Genomic DNA, 17,401 nt, shown 5'->3' with positions numbered 1-17,401 from the left:
ACAGAGGCCTCAGAAATAACACCACACATCTGTAACCATCTGACCTTTGACAAACCTGACAAAAACAAGCAATGGGGAAAGGATTCCCTATTTAATAAATGGTGTTGGGTAAACTGGCTATCCATACGCAGAAAACTGAAACTGGACCCTTTCCTTACACCTTCTACAGATATTAACTCAAGATGGAGTAAAGACTTAAATGTAAGACCTAAAACCATAAAAACTGAAGAAGAAACCCAGGCAATATCATTCACGACATAGGCACGAGGAAAGACTTCATGACTAAAACACCAAAAGCAGTGGCAACACAAGCCAAAATTGACAAATGGGATCTAATTAAACTAAAGAGCTTCTGCACAGCAAAAGAAACTATCATTAGAGTGAACAGGCAACCTACAGAATGTAAGAAAAGTTTTTGCAATCTATCTATCTGACAGAGGCCTAATATCCAGAATCTGCAAAGAACTTAAATGAACTTACAAGAAAAAAACAACTCCATCAAAAAGTGGGCAAAGGATATGAACAGACACTTTTCAAACAAAGACATTTATGCAGCCAACAAACATGAAAAAAAGCTCATCATCACTGGTCATTAGAGAAATGCAAATCAAAACGACAATGAAATACCATCTCATGCCAGTTAGAATGGCGATCATTAAAAACTCAGGAAACAACAGATGCTGGAGAGGATGTGGAGAAATACGAACCCTTTTACACTGTTGGTGGGAGTGTAAATTAGTTCAACCATTGTGGAAGACAGTGTGGTGATTCTTCAAGGATGTAGAACTAGAAATACCATTTGACCCAGTGATCCCATTATTGGGTATATGTGCAAAGGATTATATATCATATATATCATGCTACTATAAAGACACATGCATATGTATGTTTATGGTGGCACTGTTCACAATAGCAAAGACTTGGAACCAACCCAAATGCACATCAGTGATAGACTGGATAATGTGGCACATACACACCATGGAATACTGTGCAGCCATAAAAAGGATGAGTTCATGTCCTTTGCAGGGACGTGGATGAAGCTGGAAACCATCATTCTCAGCCAACTAACACAGGAACAGAAAACCAACCACCACATGTTTTCACTCATAAGGGGGAGTTGAACAATGAGCGCACATGGACACAGGGAGGGGAACATCACACACCAGGACCCATCAGTGGGTGAGGAGCTAGGGGAGGATAGCATTAGGAGAAATACCTAATGTAGATGATGGGTTGATGGGTGCAGCAAACCACCATGGCACATGTATATACCTATGTAACAAACCTGCACATTCTGCACATGTACCCCAGAACTTAACATATAATAAAAAATAAAAATAAAATAGTAAAAAACTGAATGCTGTACCCTTAAGATTAGGAACAAAGTAAGGATATCTGCTCTTACTCTTCTAATTCAATGGAGTGCTAGCCGGTGAAATAGGGTAAGAAGATACAATAAAAGGCAGACTGAAAAGGAGGAAATAAAATTGTTCTGATTTGCATATATCACCATGGTCTATGTGGAAAATTCCAAGGAATCTACACAAAAAATTGCTACAGCTAATAAGCAAGTTCAGCAATGCTGACAGATATGAGATAAACAAAATCAATTTTATTTTTATATACCATCAGTGAGTCCATGGACCCAAAATTAAAAATAAAATACCATTTATAATCACCCAAAATAAAAGAAAATATTTTGATGCAAATCTAACAAAATATGTGCAGGACTTGTGTAATGAAAACTACAAAATGCTGATGAAAAAAATCAAAGAATATTATAAACTTAGAGACACACCATTTTCATAGATTGGATGATTCAACATAGTAAAGATGTCAATTCTTTTCAAATTGATATATAGCTTTAACACAACTTCTACCAAAAATAGGCAAATAGTATCAGCAAGACTATTTTTAGATATAGACAAGAGTATCATAAAATTATATGTTAAGGCAAAGGAACTGGAATAGCTAAAACGATTTTGAAAAATAATAAAGAAGGAATGAGGCTCCGAAATTTCACTTATATAACTACAAGACTCTGTAGCATTCACAAGGGGATACATTTGTAGATCAATGAAACAGACTAGAGAACCCCAAAGAGACTTACATATATTTGCCTGGCTGATGTTTGCTAAAGATGGAAAGGCATTTCAATAGACTAGGAAAGACAGCCTTTTCAAGAAAAGGTGCTGAAGCAATTGGACATCCATATGGAAAAAGAATGAAACTCTACCTGTCAGACAACTTATATGTATATTAATTAAAATGGATCACAAACTTAAATGTAAAATACAAAACTAAAAATTTCCAAAAAACACATAGAGGAAATATTCAAAATCTAAGGCTAGGCAGGGAGTTCTAAAACTTGACTATAAAAGCGTGGCCCATAAAACGAAAAAATTATAAATTGGATTTCATCAAAATTAAAGTCTTCTGTCAAAGACTCTATTGAGAGGTTGAAAAAATAAGGTATAAACTGAGTAAAAATATTTGCCAACCACATTTGAAAAGAAATAGTATGTGGAATATATAAGGAACTCTAAAAGCTCACCTATACACTCACACAATTGCTGGTAGGAATGTAAAGTGGTGAAATAGCTTTGGTGAGCAGTTTGGCATTTCTCCAAAAATTAAACATAGAGCTATATGACACAGCATTTAACTCCTGAATATATGCCCAACAGAAATGATATATGTGCACACAAAAACTTATATATGAATGTTCATAGCAGCATTATTTGTAATAATCCCAAAGTGGAAACTATTTGAATTATCAGTAAACAGATACACTAAATGCGGCGTATCTATACAATGCAACATTATTCAGCAATAAAAAGGAAGGAAGTACCAATACATGCTACATCATGGACAAATCTTGAAAATATAAGCCAGGTAAGAGAAGGTAGTCTCAAAAGGCCACATATTGCATGATCCCATATATATTTAATGCATGGGATAGGCAAATCTATAGAGATAGAACATAGCTTCGACATTGTTCAGGTATGAGGGAGGCAGAAATGGGAAGTGATTGCTCATGGAAATGGAGTTTCTTTTGGAGCTGATCAACTTGTTCTGAAATTATAGAATATGTGATGGTTACACAACCTTCTGAATATGCTAAAACTACTAACTTGTATGTTTTCAAAGGGAGAGTTTTATGATGTACTAATTATATATCAATTTTTAAAAGTTAAACAATAAACAAAGCAAACAATTCAATCCTAAATCAGCAAAATTCAAATGAGATTTCACCAAAGATAATATGCAGATGGCAAATACATACATGAAGACGTTCAACATTATTAGCTATTAGGGAAAAGCAAGTAAAAACCACAATGAGCTATTACTACACACCTATCAGAATAACTAAAATAAGAAATAGTGACAACATCAACTGCCGATGAGGATGAGGAAAAACTGGATCATTCATTCATTGCTGGTGGCAATGTAAAATGGGACAACCCCTCTGGAAAACAGATTGGCAGTTTCTTTTAAAACTAAATGTACAACCAGCCTATGGCCCAGCAGTTGTACTCTGCTGTTTCATTCATGTAAAAGCCTATACATTAAGCAGCTTGATTCATAATAGCCCGAAACTGGAAACAATCCAGATGTCTTCTAACGGGCTAAATTGGGTACACTTATACCATAGAATACTACTCAGCAATAAAAAGGAATCAACTATTAATACATGCAACAACTTGAATCAATCTCCAGAGAATTCTGCTGAGTGAAAACATGCCAATCTCCAAAGTTATATGCTGTATGATTTCTTATATGCATTTGTCATGTTTTCTTTTATAGTTCTGCAAACTGCTTTTCCAAAAGTATATACCGTGTTAAACTCTTTATCAATAGAGTAGGTATGGATGCCTGTCCCAGAACACCTTCATCAGGTGTGGAGTGCACAACTGGTTTTTAATTTCCGCTAAATTTATAGGTGAAAAATAGTACTCTATTGCCTCTGGGCTTATTTATTATTGACGCTGACAATCTTTAAATGTTTTTAAATCATTTGTATGATTTTATGATTAGTCTATTAGACCAAGGGATTCCTCTGGCTCTTCATGCATGAAGCAGTGGGCACAGGAGACACTATGAGCTGGTTAAAATTGGTTATAATTTGTTAAAGGTTACCATGAAACTAACAAACAGGTTTGAGTGTCAGAGGAATCCTAAGGTGAAATATAACCAAGAAGTCGAAAAGATGAACAGTACACCAACGCAAAGTCAGAGGTGGGGTCCAGACAAGATTTAGGCCTGATGGGGGTGGTCAGGAAATGATTTATTTATAGATAGCAATATTACAGCAGGCATCTTGTAAGCCAAGAGCTGAGTGTAGCCTTTTCTGGTGGAAAGAAGGATCAGGGACGCAGGTAAATATACAAAAATTGTGCAAGAATCAAATAACATAAAAATACAAATGGCAGAAAGCTAGAGAGGCAACCTCAGGGCACAGTTTTAATTCCAGAAACAAGGCTTTAGTGTTTCAGTAGAGATGTAGCCTTTAAAACAAATACGGCAGTAAGGTGGTTGTTTGAAGACATTTGTGATTACGTTGTAGGTTGGGACATGCAAAATGTGAGATTGGTGAATGTGTATGCACTTTCATTGGTGAATAAAAGCAGAGAATTTACACTGCTTAGGAATGAAGGTGCTGAAGAAATGCTGACTGTGCTTAAGAAAAAGGGTATAAAGTTAGAAGAAGAAAAAGTGATTTCTATACACTAAGTTCTCAGTCTATAAAACTGCAAGATTAGAGAGCCCTCCTGTGCATACACATGGATGAACAGGATCTAAATTATACCTACAAGGAATGAAAATAGGCCAGTATCCCAGAATCTCTATGTTGGACAGCAGTAGAGAGATCTCTAATTCTCTGCCCTCAGCATAAATCTCTCCTGAAACATTTGTTTCTGTTAAGACCTTGAATAGCTTCTCCTTATGTTCTACCCTTGATAGAAATTTATTTCAGAAAAGATAACCTAATCTGTTTTGTAATACTATGATTTCCAGAAAATTCTCCCTTTGAATTGACTCATTTCTGTTCTCCTTCATAAATGCTATCAATAGCTCTCCCTCTGGAACCACATGAAACAATGGCAATAATACCTTTATATTTAAAAAGTTCTGACTATGTGACTCTATGTACACTATATTTTTTAGTTCCCACAACATTCAAAATAGGTAGTTTTTATTATCCTTACCTTTCCTGTAAAGAAATGGAAAGCAAAAGACATTGTGCAATATTCCCCAGTCAGTGCATGGTGACAACCAATATTTGAACCAAGACTTGTGTCTGTCTGTGTCTCAGGCTCTTTTCTCTTGAGATTTTGTTAGGTTCTGCTAAACTGCCTTACAAGTCTAATCCTGTATCCTTGCGAGAGTTAAATTTTGGAAGCCAGCTGTTCCATAAGACATAAATTTCTGCCACTGAAATATATTGTCACATCTGGTTCTAGTGATTTCTTTATGAAAAAGTATGGCCAGATTACGTAAAAGAACAGAGAGCTGGGATTTCAGATCGTGTGAACTGTTTGGGGTCTGCTTATCAATAGATGTTTGTTTCATAATCGTCTGGGAGATGTGTGGCAGAATTTGGTGGGAGACCTGCTTTTGTTATAACCTGGTAGGAATTTTGTGAGAGGGTAACTAATATCACTAACCCGCTCACCACGAACTATTACCTACCAAAGTACCTACCATTATCCACAAAAATAAACAAAGAACCTCAGAGTCAGTGAATGATCACGCTGGCTCAGGGCAATTAGCAACAGCTGGTGTTAAAGTCAGGTTTTTCAGGAGTGATCATGATAGACTAAGCGATCAAATTAGTGTAGAATGGAGGCAGGCAATCAGCTTCCTCTCTCTGCACACTCTCCTCTCCTCATAGCCTAAGACTGCAGCAGCTCTTGGCAGGTTCAGCATTCTGTCATCGCCAATGGAGCCTTGAGGACTCGACCTCCATCCAGGCCACTTTCACACTTGTTGAAGTTCCATCCCCACCCTGGGCAAACTGCTGGGAGTTTTTTGTTTCACCCAAAGATAGCTTTTCTATCTAGAAAAGACTATTCAGTCATTTATTTTATTTTGAAAAATTGATATTCACTTTATTAAAGTCACCAATTTTTAATAACCTCATTCTTCCTTAAGCTTTAAGTTCAATTTATAAATCCTGTTATTCCAGTTATGCCTAGCACTTTTAGCAATCACTCTAATTGCCTTTGAACAATACTTGATCCCATTAAAAAACTAGTTAAATACTTTCACATATTTTATACTGCATTTATAAGTTTAATGCATTTTATTTCTCTTTAGAGTAATTCAATTGCCCAATTGGCAAACTTTCCCAAGGACTAAGTAATCTATATAAATCTAATAAATTAAGCTTATAAATATCGTGAACTCTGAGTTCTCTTAAGTGCTACATTATTATATTATACATATAGTTAGTAAGAATTTCACTGCAAGCCAGAAGTCTGAATTAATTACTTAATTAGACATTTTAAATTGAAGTTACAATGCTATCATTTAAATGCAATTTCTAAACATTACAATAAAAATTGAATATTATTTCCATAATTCAAAAGTATTAATATCGCTGGGTTTTAATTTTCTAAAATATTTCTCTACTTAATTTGCAATTCTGAGATTGAAAGATGCTTATCTCTTAAGGAGGGATGGAACCATCCTAAAGTAGGTACTTAATGACCAGAATTTTTGGCTTGGGCCCTAATGGGATGCAATAAATCTCATTTATATTTGATTCCATAAATTCAAGGAAGGTGTGGCACATGGCCTACATCTTTGGATTTAAGCCATATACATTACCTATTTCTTCCTTATTCACAGAAATCTACAACTCTCTTGTTCCTGCCAAAATGATCACATGATGGACTTTTTGTCTCTCAATATATGAAATCAATTTCCTGCCCAGGCCTAAAGATCTTTGACCATGGCTAGATCCCTGCATTCTTTTTCATTGATTTTATAATATTACAAATATTAAAATGAATTTTGGATGTTTCCTACGTGACTGGAAGTCATAGTTGATATGGAAATTTTACTGACAGACTTGTTTTTAACCTAATCTTTGGTTTTTATCTGACTTAGTATGAAATCATTTTGGATCCAAATTCTGCTCTCTTCTCCAGTTTCATGTCATCCTTGAATTTGATAAACTTGTCATTGTTATCTAAGGTAATGATAAGAATGTTGACTAAAACAGAACCCCATATGGCACTTTGGGAAGACTCTCTTCAGTTTGTCTTTGGTCCATAAATCAGCTCCCTTCAGGGATGTCATACCTGCCTGCACATGGAACTTACTTGGACAGCTTACTAAAACTCAACTTTTGGACTTCACTCTTTAGCCTAAAGGGTTGTAGCACAGGCATCTTGAACTATTTAACAACATCCCTAGGTGACTCTTAAGCAGCTGTTTTGGCATTAGTCCAAAGACCAGATTTCAAAGCTGCTACCTCTGTTTCTCTGTCTTGACCAAGGACAGAACTTAGACATTATCCAGTGCTCTAAGTCCAGACTCACTAGGTCTACAGTACCCCCATCCACATGTTGATTAACTACAGCCTTAGAAGAAATAACAGTCTAGCATTACTTCTCCTTATAGTGCAGACAGATTCTAAAAGATCATCTCCTATCTCACCATGTGCTCAGGAGAATCCCCAGAGATCAACGTTAAATTCATTCACTAGTGTTCAGTCTTCAATATCTGCCTTATTTTCTTATAGAGTTAGGTCATTTCCTCCCTTTGTGCTATCCTCCTCCTCTACCACATCCTCTAGTATTGTCCTTGGTCTTCATGGTTGGTTTCTCAACAATTATCTGTGGTGGATTAGTGATCTTATTGTCAGCTTTCTCTAACCCATGAATGTAAGTTTTCCAGACCTGGGGAAACAAACACCAAATAGTTATATATTTTAAAACTAATTAAGCCATATCAAAGAGAATTCCAGCATAAAGATGCACAAATTAGGCTTCCAATCAATAATACTAGTTGTCTTCAATATGTAAAAAACAATTTGTCTGGTTTTCATCTGAATACTTCATTGACAAAATGATCTTTCTGCACTTATGGTTGATAATGACTCTACTGTGCTCTTTGTGTTCTTATTTTGTTTGGTATTCCCACAAACTTGGCCTTTTTTTTTTCCCCACACTGCCTATTCCTGATACCCTCTTTTTCCAATCATTCTAATCTAAACATTCATAATAGAAATGCATTTTATCTTATGAAAAATACTGTCACCAGAACATCACCTCTTAAGAAACTATCTTTGCCCAATCCCCACTTAACTGACCATTCATACATAACTGGCCAGTCCAAGATGTCTGAGCATACACTTCCTGGATTTGGAGGAAGTGTGATCCAGGAGACCTAAGGGCTAGAGGGTCTGCACCAAAATTGGCCAGGGATCATGGAAGTTTCAGTCTTAGATAGTACGTGTCCAAGGGCCAGCAGAGGAATCAAGATAGTTCTTGCAGCTCTCCCCAAGTCGAGGTGCAGGAACTCCTGTGCACCATGCCTCACATTTGTCCAGTGCATGCTGGCAATGTGAAATGAGGTTCCCTTTCACATACAGCCTGGAAGTTGACAGACAAGGACTTTACTTTCACTTCACTGCTAGGATCTTCAGCAGTTTCCTCTTTTGAGATTTCGGTTAAGCCAAGCAGACATTTTCCAGGTGTCAGGTTTTTCTTGTAAACATAGCCTTCTACTACTAGAGTAGGTGAGAGCTACATGCCCTCTTTGAATAATTCTCTACCTATGTCTATATTATAATAAATAAAATTAAAATGTATTATAGTGACTTAGTCTCAGACTCAGTGCTCCCTCACTTACAAATCTTTGTAAGCAAAGAAGTACCAAAACAGTAAGACAATTCATTATCTGAACTTGCTAAAGTCCTCACTCTTCATTCTTTCTGGTTTCTTAACACACACTCTACAAGAAAGGTTTGTGCTGAGTCAAAAGTAACAATGTTGATGAGGCTCAGCTAGCCTTCAGGTAGAATCAGGCAAGGGAATCATTTTCTAAGTGTCCAGGGAACACAGGACCAAACAGCATTCCAGATCAAGGGCACCATCCCCAAAGATGTTAGGCTGCTAGGTTTCCTATAACTCATTCATGCAGGGGAAAAACATCTGCCTAAATCTTCTTGACCAAACATCTATCTTGAAAAATCTCTAATTCCAATATAGAAAAAGTATTTGCTAATATGCTTTGCCCTAATTAAAAACTCTCTGGTGCATATTTAGATAGCAGTATTTGGAGCTATTGCTCATATGTGGATTTCTGATTAGGGTGTTTCATATGCTAATTAACACCCCTAGAGTATATATTAAGGTTAATTTGCAAACATACACATGGAGCTGTATAGACTGACATATTTTACAAAAACAACAGAAATGATTATCTCTTGGCGGGGTGTGGTGGCTCACGCCTGTAATCCCAGCACTTTGGGAGGCCGATGCGGCTGGATCACGAGGTCAGGAGATCGAGTCCATCCTGGCTAACACGGTGAAACCCCGTCTCTACTAAAAATACAAAAAATTAGCCGGGTGTGGTGGTGGGCGCCTGTAGTCCCAGCTATTCAGAAGGCTGAGGCAGGAGAATGGCGTGAACCCGGGAGGCAAAGCTTGCAGTGAGCCGAGATTGCACCACTGCACTCCAGCCTGGGCGACAGAGAAAGACTCCATCTCAAAAAAAAAAGAAAAAGAAAAAGAAAAAGAAATGATTACCTCTTTACAGAGGTCCTTCTCAAGGTCTCCTGCCTGGTTATCCCTTGATGATTGCACTGCTCCTGGTAGATCCTCCACCTCATTCAGGGTTCCCTTCTCCCCTCCCTTCCTTTTCTTTCCAGCCTCCCTAACTTTACTCCAACTTCTGCTTTATCCAAAAGCTCAATCTTCTTTATTTTCTCTCACAAAAGACCTTAATGGCCCAGTAAGAGACTTGACTATGTTTAAACAGGAGCCTAAATCTTCAGCATCAAAAAAACTGGCCTTACTTCACCAATGTATGGAGGTCTTAGTCCTCAGAAACATAATCACTCAATCCATTTGATGTCTGGGATGAACAGGGGATGTTTACATTCTACCCCGAGGAAGGCCACTTTATATCTTAGAATGTGCCAAGAGGTAGTGAGTTGAGATTTTATCCCCAGAACAGCTTAATTCATATCCTGAATCATCTGCAATCAGCTCACCTTTATAGGTGAGTGGACAGGTGGTAAGAGGGTGACTAGGGTAGGAGGTGGGAAGGTTCATGAGAAAGGAGGGTGCATGGGTGGAAGGTGAGAGGGTATGGGGGTAGGAGGTGGGAATTTGGGTAGTACTGTGGAAGGCTGGGCCTGCCTAGGGCCAGGGAGATATCTGTAGCACTCCAAATCTATTAGAATTATCTGGTCCATTATATCTTATAATCCAACTGTTTAAATCCCTTCTTTCTTTTTCTCCCTTAAGCTTGGAGTCTTTGTTTAGCATGCTGATAAGACTTCTATGATTCTGGAGAAAAGGAAGCCATTTTAAGTAGAAGTAAATGGAGCAAAGTTTTTGTAAATTCTTTCTATGAGAATTGTGTGAGGTACTGAAATTCTTGCCTCATTATAGAAGACATTGTATGCAGAGAAGATGGCCAGTGACAGAAATGAGACTCAGAGAAAAAAAACAAACCAGCAGTGTTTCTGAATGTTGAATTAAATTGAAATTCTGAATAAACAGGTAATAGGATTTATCATTCTGTAATAGAAGCATCATATTGCCAGGTAAACTAAAAAAGTATAATTTTGTGGTTCTCATTCCTGTGGGAGTATTATTGACTCAAGTAAATGAAACTATGTTCACTGAAAAAGTATCCATAAAACCTATCAATTAGAAAATTATTGTTGAGAGTCCACTGACTGCATCTTCTTGGTCTCCTGGAATATTTGATTTTTAGCTACCTTCAGGAAGACAGTGGGGTTGGTGTCCGCCATCCATCACCCACACACGTATGTGAGCCACCTAACTTCATAGCACCGGAACTACCCATAAGGCTTGATTTCAAATTCAGGGAGATGTTTTTCTCATTAAAAAAATTCGAGAGTTTCTGCATATATTTGCATGTTGACTTTTAAACATATGAAATCATATGTACAAAAACAAGTTTGATTGCATCTTACTATTTTGTAGGCCAAACTCAATTGAAAGAATTGGCATGTGTGAAGAATTCTAAATTGATTAGGTTCTGAAGTATAGAAAAACAAAAAATGGGATACAGGGACTTAAAGAGAAAAGAGAAGTCATTTTAAAACCTTCCTAAATTCAGAAATAGAACCATCTAAAAAGAAATTTAAACCATAAACAAGCTAATTAAATCCAAACTTTCAAAATATCCTTTTGTTTAATATGACTGTATTCCTGTATTCATTTCAATAACAGAAAGACTTTTCTTTCTCCTCACCCTGGGAATTATAGGAGATTTCCTTAAGTTTATTGTCAAACTGCAGAAGCATCTGAAAAGACTAGACACAGACTGCAGTGGAGTCTTGACATTCTAACGTCATTGAGAAACATTTCTATGTGACTGCTGTCACTTTGTGGAAATGAAAATAAATATAAAGCAGTTGATTATAATAAGATTAACAAAAGGGTGCTCGCTCCTTCTTGGTTTTAAATTTCCTCTGAAAGAAGAATGCCTTGTGTTTTGGTTTCTTACCAAATACCTATGATTGACCTCCCTTATTTTCAGAATTTACATAGCATCTGTTACTATATTTTTCACAAGTAAATTTGTTTTTCCCTTTTTTTCCAACTATAAAGACAAAACATAACTGAGAAAATAAGTTCAAATGTTTTAAGAAGGTGAAACCATCCCCAAATTACATAGCCAACAGACCTCTTTATTTTCCAGATCTCTCTGCTTACATATATAACTTATTATACATATCTCATGATTTTGATTTCAAAAGTCAAATTCTTTTAGCTATACTGCAGGCAACTTGCTTTTTTGTTTTTTTAACTGAACAACATGTTGTGAACATTTTTTCATGCCAGTTTATGCACCTCTCTCTTGTTTTGAATGTCTGCTTAGTATTCTGGGTTTTTTTTCCCTATATCATAATTTAATCAACTAGTACCATATTGAGAGACTTTTAAGTAATTTCAACTCACTCATTATTATAGACAATTCTGCAATGAAAATAATTGCGTAAATTATCTTTGTGACCATGTGTAGGCATTGCAGTAGCGAGGCAAGGAAACGGATTCTCCTCTAGACCCTCCAGAAGTAAAATTGTAAGGAAAAAGAATAGGCAAAATTAAAGTTTTCAAACCTTTTACCAAACTACCCCCATAAAAATTGTACTAATTTATACAACCACTAAAAGCAAATTTGAGGGCTCCAGTATATTTTAAGCTTCTTGTGTATAGGTGCATTGTGCTAAGCCATTACAGATGGCATGATGCCATATCATGAGTACCTATGCCATATGGAGCTACAACCTGGCCCTGCAGAGTTCACAGGGCCACATGTGCAGCCCCACTGCTCCGGAGCACAATTCAGTCAGCTACTGCAAGGAAAGCAAACATTTCTATGGCTTGGCCTTCAAATCAATGAAGCCCTTCTTTGCAGTGGAGCTGAAGTTTGGGGCTCTGACTCAGAGCCACTGGACCCATTTACAAGTTATCAGTGAAGTACCAAGCCTGAAACCTCAGAAAGCTGATGTTTCTAAAATGGAAGGGAGCCAGGATGGAGAGGGTTGTGGTTTACTTAAGCCAACCAGAAACTTAAGTTCTACTCCTAATTTCATTGTTGAACCTTACTGAGGAGGAACAAAAAAGAAGTGTAGCTTTAATGGCTTTCAAACTTCAAATACTCTGAAATACACACACATACTCACCTACACACAAACATACACATACATATCCCCCAAAGAACACATACATACACACACACATACCCACAAACATATACAGATACATACAGAGCATAGAAAGTACATTTATTCATTCATTAATTCCCATTCACCCAACACTTACTAAGCTGCTATATGCCAGGCATTGTACTAGATAAATAGAGAAGGAGGAACTGGTGGGGAACAAGGCTTGTGGCCAAACTGATGCTGTGAACCCATCTCTAGTGGCCACTAAATGTGTTAATTATTCAGAACCACTTTTCTCTACAGAGTAGAAATTTTTCTTCAGAGGGTAAAGGGCATGACTGTTGAGCAAGGCCTGGGAAAAAGAATGTGGGTCTTGGAGTTTCAAGCATAGTTGGGTGAAGAAGTGGGAGGGGCACTCTGTATGCAAGGAGACAAGTACACAGCAACAAGAAAGAACAAGTTAAGGAACAACTGTGGAGAAAGCAAGCAGGGAGGTTTAGGGCAGGCTAAGGAACATCTCTAACATGGGGCCGTGGTGTTTGAACTTTTGTAGGGAAACAATGAAGGAGTTTGAGGAGGCCAGCAACATCATGTGCCATCTGTATTCCGACGTTCTCTGCAGAATTAATGTGCGAAGCTGCCAAGTGCCATTTAGCTTCTCCAGGGGCTGGCTGGTAAAGGACATGGACAATTCCTGATACAGAAAGACAGGTGCACCCTCGGGCTTTTTGGATGCACAGCTCATGTGTTTGGACCTGTTATTTTGGCATGCAGAGAGCTGACTTGCATGGTTTTCAGACTAGGGTGGCATAATGGGTTGGATAGAATGGTGAAGAAGTACTAGAGGAACATACAGTATAACGTAATGAACACTGGACTGGAAGTCAGGGGACTTGAGTTCTACACACAACTTCCCAGCAATGAGCTCTACCATGCAAACTTGAGCAAATTAATACCATATGTTTCTGGGACTCAGTTTTCCCACCTGTGAAATAAGGGTCTGAGGTGGGCCATGTTTGGCAGGGGTCGGGTAAGAGGTTCAACTGTGCTGATGACACCTGAAGCACTTTCACTGTGACTTTAGGCCTGGAAACCCTGGGTTTCTGGGCTAAGAACGATGCTTATAACAGACAACACTGTACAGCTCAAGTTTCTCTTTACCCACTCATCACTAAGTGATCACATGCCTTAGTTTATTTGTTTGCAAACAACAGGTCACTGAGCAAACCTTACTGGCTATTTGGTCCAACAGCACAAGCCAGGAGTTCAGAGCCAGGACTGATGGATACCATTGCTGAGTTGCTAGATGGGAGGCAGGGGGCACTGTTGGGTGGATGGTGTTCTTGAGAACATGGATCTTTGCTGAAGACTGAGTGGAAGAAAGCAGAAAGGGAGACCACAGAAAGAGGGGAATACAGCAACGTATGTTTGATCACCTATGCAGAGACACAGTAAATTAAGAAGCAAACAGCTTAAAATAAGCAGCTAAGTTTCTTACAGGTTATAAGAAAAACTGGGCTTCAAAAAATCAGAGTATTCCCCAGAAATTCACATTTATGACAAACATTAATTTCCCGATTTCAAGGAGACTGACCATATGAGTCATCCATTAAGCAAGGATTTCTGAAGCAGCCCTAGGCTAAGGGCTCTTCTAGCTGTGTAAATTGGAAATCAAGATTTCACAGGTAACCCAGGGTCAATGTTGAGAGTTCAGTTTGTGTATTTTGTTGGAAAATACTAGAATACCAGGCTTTCTTCCTGAGACTGGATGTGGGGTAGGGAATTTGGCAAGATATAGAGTTAATTCAAGTTCAGACACTGGCAGGAGAGCAACTTTGACACAGGAAAACCTTTTTGACGGCTAAATATACAGACAACACTGCCTTTCTTCCCTGGAAAACTTTGATGGTTGTGCCTCACTGAAGCCTTCCAGGGAGATTTAAGAGAACAATTTCTTGTGGTTCTGTCTAGCTTTTATGATTTGATGAATTAAATAGGTCTCCCTAGATGTCATTCTCAACCAAGGAGACTAAAGGAGAACCGGGGGTAATGCCAGGTCATGTTACAGTATAAGAATAAAAGCCACGGGAGACAACTCAGTAGAAAAATCATCATGTTTTAAACTTTGTTTTTTGCTGTTTTGATGCAAGAGAATCAGTGAATTAGAGAAATAAGCCTGGGCCAACTAAGCCTATTACTACAGGGCCTTTGGCTATTACTTGCTGACAGATTGCTTCTGACTCAAAAATTCAGAACTTGCTCACCATTAACTGCATACTTGATGCTTATGCCAATAATATTCTTTGTTCCAGAAAGTAAAATTCGGAAAACTCTGAGGGGACTTTGAAGTAAACTGTGAAGCAAGTGGCACATCAACATCCTGAATGCTTTGTGTAATTTTCTCTGTCACCATTAACGAAAAGAATGAAGTACTGGCAACCTGCCAGAGAAATGTTCAACGACGGTTTGAGTGCTTCGCTTTGAGTGCATTTGAATGAAGTATTGGATGCCTCCAGAGGTATTTGGTAAGTCCAGTGTAGGAAGCACAACTTGTTGTCTCGTAACCATGCTCCTACATGCTGGGCCTAGAGGCAGGAGCTTCCTTCCTTTCCTGATTTTACCCCTGCAGTCCTTTCCATCCTCCCACTCCTGTGACCTCTATTAAAATCTTCTAGAGAGTTAGCATCTAGAAGACAGCCTAGGGTTTCCAGAAAGGCAGTCAGTTAAAGATGATGCCACACTTTGCAGTGGGTTACGGAGAGTATCAGAGTAAGGAGGAAAGAGGCTGTTACCCTGACGTCGACGCCCATCATGTCATTGTATTTTTCAACACTTCAGGGCTGAAATATGAATGCATTTTAACATCTGTATGAACACCTGTTATGGGCTGAATTGTGCCCTCTACCCTCCCCCAAATTCATATGTTGAAGCCCTAGTCCCCAGTACTGTGGCTGTATCTGAAGATAAGGTTTTTAAAGAGGTGGTTATAACGCCATCAGGAGGGGCCCTAATCTCATATACCTGGAGTTCTTATGAAGACAAAGAGACACCAGACACCAGGGATGCACATGAACAAAGGAAAAGCCCTGTGTGAGGAGACAGTGAGAAGACGGCCCTCTGCAAGCCAAAGGGAGAGGCCTCAGGTCAAGCCTGCCAGCACCTTGATCTTGAACCCCTGGGCCTCCAGAACTGTAAGAAAATAAGTGTCTGTTGTTTAAGCCACCCAGACTGTGATATTTGTTATGGTGGCCCTAGCAAGTTAATTCAACTTTAATGCCAGCAAACTCTCCCACTTTCTGGGTAATTTTTCCTTTTAATTCAAACAATGATGACAACAAACAAACATAATAATAGTCCGATTCTGTGCAATGTGGAGATGTGGTCATATAATATTCTTCTCTACCCTCCTTTACCTTACCACCTTTAAGTAAATTTTTGAGAATTCTCTTAGGAATGCTTTTATGTTCCATTAAACTATTCAGTCATCTCTGGAATCCCCAGCCAGCTTTTTTGCTCTGGACTGGGATTTCTTTTCTTCCAGTCATTCATCTTTTACTATCTCATAACTTGCTTCCTCCTTAGGTATGGACATTAGATTCTCTCATATGGGCATTGGTAATTCCTTGAAGTACCAGCTAAGACCATGCAACAATGTTTACCAAAGGATTGTTGTAGTACTGGGCATAAGAGGAGACAATTAAAATGCAAAAAGAGAACATTAAAAACTAGCTTCTAGAGAGGATATCTCCTAGAAGCTCCTCCTAGGGTTTTTCACAGGCTGTCTCATTTCTTAGGCTTCCTGCATTTTGTCACGAAGGGCCCACCTAACCTGTATGCACTGAAGGACTGACCTTGTCTTTTAGCCATTACTGAGGCCTCCAAACTCATCTCAGTCCCAAGAAAAAAGAAATGTTTTCTTTCATAAAGATAGGATCAAGCTGCTATGGCTTATTTTCTGCCCTAGATAGAAAGTTGACAGAGGAGATTTCTCCTCCCTTCAGAAGACATCCTCACATCCACTCACAGCGTGCGTACTTGCCCACAGCAAGGGAATCCCAGGATTCTGTGTTTCATTTTCAAAGTTTTGCCCACAGTTGTGTAACTAATGGAAATAGTAACACATGACAAGTCACTCAAAATAAGCTGTTCTATTACATTGGCTAATTAAAAATTAATTTTAACAAAATTGCAAAATGTCTTTGGCACATGAGAGATGACATTTCTTGACTTAGTAGAGAGCAAAAGAATCATATCTCAGCGTATCGCTTTCCCAAAGATTCTCTTATTGGTGGTTGAAAGTTGTAAACTAATAAGAAAAAATCCCCACGAAAGAAGAACATTTGGGGATAAGAAGACATGTTACTCAAGAGTACATACTTTTCTCACATTCTTTCCAACTTTAATCTTCTAATATCCTCACTGTAGTGATGACAACCACAACATAGATTTTCTGACCTATATTGGTAACAGCACTCTGCTGTAAAAATAACAGCAGCAGCAACAGTAACAGTAATA

The 17,401-nt window shown here is 38.2% G+C and overlaps 2 long non-coding RNA genes across 2 annotated transcripts in view; one reads left to right on the top strand and one right to left on the bottom strand.

The window, feature by feature from the left end:
* The window catches only part of LOC141407052 (uncharacterized), a 59,706-nt gene that overhangs the window by 15,541 nt on the left and 26,764 nt on the right, over positions 1 to 17,401 (bottom strand). The gene's annotated exons all lie outside the window — the stretch shown is intronic.
* LOC123574012 (uncharacterized) overlaps positions 8,788 to 17,401 on the top strand; it is a 133,091-nt gene continuing 124,477 nt past the window's right edge. Inside the window, exons 1-2 of the long non-coding RNA XR_010587554.2 lie at positions 8,788 to 13,597; positions 15,199 to 15,411. This is a non-coding gene — a long non-coding RNA (uncharacterized lncRNA). The remainder of the gene's footprint in view (positions 13,598 to 15,198; positions 15,412 to 17,401) is intronic.

The sequence above is a fragment of the Macaca fascicularis genome, chromosome 6 (genome assembly GCF_037993035.2).
Source record: "Macaca fascicularis isolate 582-1 chromosome 6, T2T-MFA8v1.1".
NCBI lineage: Eukaryota > Metazoa > Chordata > Mammalia > Primates > Cercopithecidae > Macaca > Macaca fascicularis.
Note: the sequence above shows the minus strand (reverse complement) of the source record. Positions and strands in the feature narration are given on the sequence as shown.